The sequence below is a fragment of the Myotis lucifugus genome, unplaced genomic scaffold (genome assembly GCF_000147115.1).
Source record: "Myotis lucifugus unplaced genomic scaffold, Myoluc2.0 scaffold_7017, whole genome shotgun sequence".
Lineage (NCBI taxonomy): Eukaryota > Metazoa > Chordata > Mammalia > Chiroptera > Vespertilionidae > Myotis > Myotis lucifugus.
In genome coordinates this window covers 410-8,031 of record NW_005878065.1, presented here as the reverse complement: position 1 = coordinate 8,031, position 7,622 = coordinate 410, and the positions used below count along the sequence as shown (strand labels likewise).

Genomic DNA, 7,622 nt, shown 5'->3' with positions numbered 1-7,622 from the left:
CCATTTCTAAAAAAAAAAAAAAATGTCAGTACAGTTCCTGTACTTATACATATAACACCTATACAGTATTTCCTTTGAAATTTCTATTTTTATTCAGAAATATTAATTATTGCTATCCACAAATATTGACAGTAAAAAGAAACTTGGATAATAATAAAAACAGTATTTTAATCCTAAATTTATGATATCTGTAAACTCTGCCTTCTACCTTAGGTCAGACATGTTACTCCTATCCCAGAACCATAACAGGAAAAAAACAAAAGCAGAGAAGCAAAGCATTCTTCGTGGAGAAGGAAGCAAAGGTATGTAGTAGAAAGAACACAGAGGATTTACACACAGAGTTTTAAATCTTAACTTGAATATTTCCTAGTTTTTAGGTCTTAGGCAGTTAATGACTCGGCTCTAAAATAGGAATAAAATAACCTACACCTCATACAGTTTTTAAAAATATGGGTAATTGTTCATTTATAAAATGCACGCAGAACAGCTACTATATGCTCAGTTATTATTAGGAAACTCCATGGAAGATTTACAAAATTTCCTGAACAAATTCAGTAACTACTGATTTCATTGAGGTATCAATACTTTTATCAGTGATTGTATTATAGGAACCCTATTACTAACAACACACCTCAACAAATAAAGTAATAATTCTTCCATTTTTAGATACACTGTCATAAGTGTGTAATAGTATCACCAATACTGTCTATATTTCTTTAGAAAGCTAAAAAATAGGATCTCATGTTATTCAGAATTACAGTAATAAATGTACTAAAGAGAATATTGTGACTCAGAGATTAACTCAATATTTTCAGTTTTGAATTAATGATTATTTCTTCAAAATTAAATGACCAACAGACCAAAAATAATAATTATGTTAATACTAGAAACCAAGATTTTCACAGTAAGATATAAAAGATACAGGAATTACAAAAGCAATCAAGACTTATGGTAGCAGTGTTAGAAAACAAATACCTACCAAGACCATCTTCAACTCCATCATAAAGCTCATTAGATCAGGAGAGTGCTTCATTCTCTAGATCAAGATTACATTTTCAATTAATTTCACTTGTACAATGAATATCCCATTCACTGAAACTAAAATACATGTTTATGTGAATGTGAATAAATATTAATTATATTTACATCATAAAAGTATAAGAATTGAAGTATTAGTCAACGTCCTTACTATTCCTACGAATTTCATTTTGAAAGAGTAAATCAGAGCTTAAAATCTACTCTGGTGAGATATACTGAACTGAGTAGAATGTCACCTAAAACCTCACACACTCTTCTCTTCCTTTAATACTGATTACTGACAAGTTTAACAAATCTAGCAAACCACATCATTATTTTTTAAGGGAGTGAAGAAAGTGGAAATAAGCACATAAAATATAAAAATCATGCAAATCTATACAACTAAAAAAATCTAGTTAGAGCAATTAATTAAATTATAATACTGTCTATTTTTATTTTTATTAACCTTAAAGATTACCTATAATTATTATTTTTATCCTTTCACAATTAACCCATACAGTGGGGCCTTGACTTACGAGTTTAATTCGTTCGGAGACCGAGATCGTTAAGGAGCTCGTTAACTCAAATTACTCTATCAACTCAATGCAAAAAATCGGTCCAGAGACAGCTGGTATCTCAAAAAACTCGTTAGTCGGGACACTCGTAAGTCAAGGCCCCACTGTATTAATTCAAAAGGAGTCAATCTTTCAATAAGATAAAACTAATATAACAAAATGGCAAAAGTAAAAGTAAAACTTCAAAAGTAGAATGAGTATTTAAGAATCACTATTCCATTTCTTAGAAATCATTCTTAAAATAAATTATACAATAAAAGAAAGCAAAAAAATAATTTAAAATTGTTTTCTTAAAGTTCTTTATCATTTCTCTGCTTGAATTCAAAATATCGTATTTTTGCTACTTTTTGTGATGAACTGCACTACAGTCACACAGTTCTAGACAAAGTCAATATATGAATTTGTTCACTCTCTTTCGAGACAAAAATAATAATCTAAGATACTTTAGCAATGTATGAGACATAAGATTCACATTTTAACATAACTTTGAGTGGGTTCATGTTTTAGAACAAATCTTTGATTTTCCCTTCTTCTATACAATATCTTTCCTTTCCTCCCCACGCCCCACCCCCAATTTAGTAGAAATGAGTAATAAGTTATATGCATGGTCTACAAACTACAGTCCAAAGGTTAAATCCAGCCAACGCATGCTTTCGTAAATAAATCTGTACTGAAATGCAGCTAAGCCATTCCTTTACCTCTTGTCATGGCTGCTTTGCGCTAAAGGGCATAGTTGAGTGGCTGTAACAGAGAACTTACCGTCCACAAAACCTGAAAAATTTACTATCTGGTCCTTCACTGAAAAAGACTGCTGACCCCCTGATCCATATTTACTAGTTAAAAATGATACAAAGAGCCCTACCCAGTTTGGCTTAGTGGATAGAGCGTCGGCCTGTGAACTGAAGGGTCCCAGTTTCGATGCCGGTCAAGGGCACATGCCTGGGTTGCACACTCAATCCCCAGTAGGGGGCATGTAGGAGGCAGCCGATCAATAATTCTCTCTCATCATTGATGTTTCTCTCTCTCTCTCTCTCCCTCTTCCTTCCTCTCTGAACTCAATAAAAAAATGATACAAAGAAAGAATATTGATATTCATCTGGACTTGGAATCAAACAAGACTCAACTAATATTGGGCTCTACATAACCCAACTGGAGGCAGAAAGGAGATTAAGTAATTGGGACTTTTTCTAGGAACCCTCTTGGTGAATTGGTAAAGAAAAAAAGAGATCTTATTATTATACTTAGTCTTTATTAACAAGATTTTTAGGCTTTTTAAATATCTCAATAGGTTCACTTCTTAAACTTTAATATATAATATAAATAGTCACAGGGGATAGGGAGGGAGCAATGGGAAAAAAAAACAGAAGAAATGATTTAAGCATCCCCTTGAAAAACTGCTGTAATTATACTGCCAGCAATTACAGCCTACATTCTACAAATCAAATAGTTTCTCTCCTATTATTCTTTTTGGTTCAGTAATGCTTTATGTGAGAGTTTCTGTCATTGTCAGTTATCATAGATAATAACCTGCCTTTTAGATAGAGAAAATATAAGAGGGAAAAGCATAAAATTAAATGCATTTCTACTTAATTTATTTTTCTACAAGAGGCATTTCATTATTTTCCTTTGCTTTAGTAACAGTGATTTTGTTTTAAAGTTTCTTTACTCTTTAATGGAATTTTCAGGTACAGTAACCTAAACATTAAGAATAACTAAACCAGGGTACAGAGGGTGGGCAAAATGGGTGAAGGTGATCAAAAGGTACAAACTTCCAGTTACTACTATACAATAATTTTAAAAAGAATAACTAAATTAATCCTGCCTATATCTCACTAATGTGGCCTTTAGAGCTACTCCTATTATGTCCACATACATGATCCTAAGTGATTTCCACACCTTTTCTGTTACTAATCTAGAACTACAATCCCATTTTTGTCACAGATATCCTACAACTCCTAAATGGGTCCTGGCATTCCTTTATTCCACCACTATTCAGTCTTAGCAGAAAAAAATCACTCAAAAAGTGATGGATATGGATAAGGGTGAATGCATTTGAAGACCCTGAAGTCTCAAGGATGGAAATCTTGAACATAAATGCTGCCCAGAGATGTGCTAAGGATTCTGAGACAGAAAAACACTTTACATAATGTATAGATCCTTAAAATATTTCATAGAGATGAAACCTACAAAATTTAGCAACTAGTTTGTTACAACATTCTGCACAGTAAGTCTTTAAAAAAGAGTAAACTTAGTAATTTCTTACCCTTGCTTAAACATAAACCTTTTAAAGGACTTACTTGTTGTATTATTTGGTGGTATCCACAAAGTATTGTCCTCAGCTTCCAACTACATAGTAATCTAAAATTTAATGGAATAAAATAATGTGTTAATTGTTCAGAATAGGAAAAAACTTACATGTATGCTAACAAAAACAGGCATGAGCATAGAAAAGAATGACAAACATAATTCTGAAAAGTTAATAAAAATTTTTACCACTTATAAAGTTCAAAGTCTTCAAACTTACAGTACTAATTTTATTTCAAAATATAAATAATTGCAATCAATAAATGACAGGCAAACAGTACATCTTTTTTTAAACATAGCAATGTTATCTACTGAACCAGATTCTGCTCCAAGTAGGTTAAATAGAACCAACAGTTTAGATCTTAATATACAGAACTTATATTTGAGAATATAAACACGTTGGTGATAGTTAATGTTCATCTATCTACTGGATCATCTCAGCTGTGCTCTCAACATTGTTAGGCAAGTAACTCTTCTAGGAAGAGATTTAACTTACCTAGAAGTAGGAGGCCTAAGTTTTCCCAGCATTGGCCACTCCTTTTCTTCAAAATAGTTTATACTGTTTACATTTCCTTTCCACCCACTCATCATCCACTATAAAACCCAATACACCTGTCTTGTGTCTACATAAAACCTAATCATTCCTAACATGATCCCTTTGCAACACTCAGCACTATTAACCACCCCTTCCTTAAGTCTCTCTTTGTTTGGCTTCAGTTTTTCCCATTACTTTTCTGATCAATCCTTAGTCTTCCTCCAAGGTCCTCTATATTTACCAGTCCTTTAAATGTGGTATACCCTCACTGGCTTTCTCTTTTCACCCCACACATGCAGCGCTGAAGTCTATCCGTACTCAGAGCCCCAAACCCCATGCCTACTGTGAATTCCACATGCATCTCCATTCCAAGTCTCACAGTGGAATTAACACACCAATACACTACTACCTACTAAATAGCCTCTCTTGATTATTTCACAACTGATATGTCTTAAAACAATTTCTCCATCAATTCCCTCTTCTCTAGCTTAGTGATCCAAGCCAGGAACTTGGAAAGCATCCTCCATTCCTCTTTCCCTCTTATTTCCCACTTCTAATCAATCACAAAATCCATCAATTCTACTTGTAAATGCCTCCGGAGTCTTCTTTACCCCCTACCACTAGAGATATTTAGCAGAAATGAGATTTGGGGTGCTACCTAAATTTCTAGTCTCATCTCTTGACATTCCTTGACAGGCTGTCTGTACTAATTCTACTTCTTTTGTATTCTACCTTTATACTTCAGTTCAATACTTGTTAGTGAAATTTACACAGTTGCTGTTTACTGCTTTATTTTTTTTAAAATATATTTTATTGATTTTTTACAGAGAGGAAGGGAGAGGGATAGAGAGTTAGAAACATCGATGAGAGAGAAACATCGACCAGCTGCCTCCTGCACACTCCCCACTGGGGATGTGCCCGCAACCAAGGTACATGCCCTTGAACGGAATTGAACCTGGGACCTTTCAGTCCGCAGGCCGACGCTCTATCCACTGAGCCAAACCGGTTTGGCTGTTTACTGCTTTAAATATAAAAGAAAATTAGAGAATTAATGTGTCACCTTTGAAAAGTACTTCAGCACCAGGGAAAATAATTTATAAATGCACAATGATCTGGGAAAATCAGAAATGACTAATAAGCATTTTAGGTGAAACTCTAATGACTGAAATCAGTTTATAGCAGATTAATTGACTAACCATTCCATAAAGATGCAAATATAGAACAAAATATATCACCTTGCATTCTTCAGCTGCAAATCTTCAGGCAACAATATTTTAAGATGGAAGTCTCTTCCCTGTGGAAAATATTGAAAAGGTTCAAATTTTCACCTTTCATTTAATGTTACGAGTTTCACTTAATTTTAGAATCATATAGAAAAGGCAATGCTTCCTTAATTTCTAAACGGTATAAACTTCATCCAAATGTTTATACCTATTAAAATATAAGCAACATAATATTGCATTTGAGGAAAAATAATTGGCCAAAACTTTGTAATTACTGGGAAATCAAACCACTAAAGTTGTTTTCAAAGAGACAGTCATTCACATAAACATAAGAGTTATAAGAAATTGTTAATGTAGACAAAGATTTTTAAATGTTATTTCTTGGGAAATAGATGTATGAAAAAGAAAATTCCTTCAAATTGCTTTGAATATAGAAGAAGTCATAATGTTGATAAGTAAAATAAGAATATGTAACACATTATAGGCATCATATTTCCAATGTTCTATATTTTATAAAATAAAAATATATTTAGTTAAATAATCTAAATATACAAACATCAGAGAAATATTTTCATAAATCAGAATGTATTTAATTCTCCCACATTTGCAGATAGTTAATTGCTAACATATTACATTACTTCTTTCAACTTACATATTCACTAGCTATACATTTGAATATATAAAATTTTACTCAAGAGTCTTTCTTTCTAAGGAAAAAGGGACTGTTCTCAGAAATTTATTCAGTTTTACTTTCTTGAGAAAGTGGATGAGTAAGCAGCTTAAACTTTGTAACTTAAATAGGATAATACACGTGAAATCTGAGCAAAGGTAGGCAGAAAAGGACAAACAGAATTATAATCTTTTACTCCAACACTATAAAATGAAAAAGAGTAATAAAATTCTCGAAAAACAATTACCACAAGAATTTTAGCACAGTCTCCCTCAAAGCAGTTTCAAAAATAGAGGAACACAATTAAATGTACCCCATAACCTTTACTTTCATGGTAATATTACAGTTCTGACTTTCATTACATTTAAATGTCGTTTAAAAAAATGAAACAAAATGTACTACTGACCTTTTCAAAAGGTCAAGTAACAATAATTCACTATTTCATTAAAGCACTAAAAGGTATTATGTAGTAACTTTAACCTAACTTTATAGACATCCCACACATAGGTGTAAGAACAATCTGGAATTCAAAATTTACATGAAAAATAGTAAAACTTCTCTCCTGCTCTGTTATCTGAAAGAATAAAATCCCAAAGTTCCTTATTTGCAAAATCCAGCCATTTTAAAAGGTCAAATGCCATGTCACATGCCATCATACGTTTCTGATTAAAGAAAATATCCAAATCAGCTTTTTTTTTTTCTTAATTGCTCTCAAAAAGCAGATTTTTCCAGGCTTAGAGGAAACAAAAGTACTGATAGTTGCCTAAATGCCAACCTCTCCACACATCCTCCCAAAACACTATATAGATCAATATTAAGAACAACAACAACAAAAGACAGAGAACACTAAATTTCAAATTACCTGCAGAAAAAAATATATAGATCACTTTCAGTTTTTTCCGATCTGGAACTCCAACAGCAACTCCTTTTAGACAGCTAGGGGGTTCAGAAAAAATGCATGGAAGAGAGAAGAGGGGACTGGACCAAGTACAAAATTAACCCTATATAATAAAACCCTAATATGCAAATCGACCGAACAACCGGTCACTATGATGCGCACTGACCATCAGGGGGCAGACGCTCAATGCAGGAGCTGCCCCCTGGTGGTCAGTGGGCGCCCACAGGGGGAGCGCCACTCAGCCAGAAGCCGGGCTCCCTGCTGGCAAGCGCAGCAGCGGTGGCAGGAGCCTCTCCTGCCTCTGCGGCAGCGCTAAGGACCCCCCAGGGGATGTCCGACTACTGGCTTAGGCCTGTTCCCGAGGGGCCCACACTGCGAGAGGGCACAGGCCGGGCTGAGG

The 7,622-nt window shown here is 33.8% G+C and overlaps 1 long non-coding RNA gene across 1 annotated transcript; it reads right to left on the bottom strand.

Moving 5' to 3' along the window:
* Positions 1-886: 886 nt before the first annotated feature.
* LOC102418351 lies at positions 887-7,259 on the bottom strand. The gene is made up of 4 exons (XR_331063.3): positions 7,187-7,259; positions 5,667-5,725; positions 3,890-3,950; positions 887-1,036 (listed from the first exon to the last, which is right to left on the bottom strand). It is a non-coding gene; the product is annotated as an uncharacterized LOC102418351 (long non-coding RNA).
* Between the last annotated feature and the right edge of the window lie 363 nt (positions 7,260-7,622).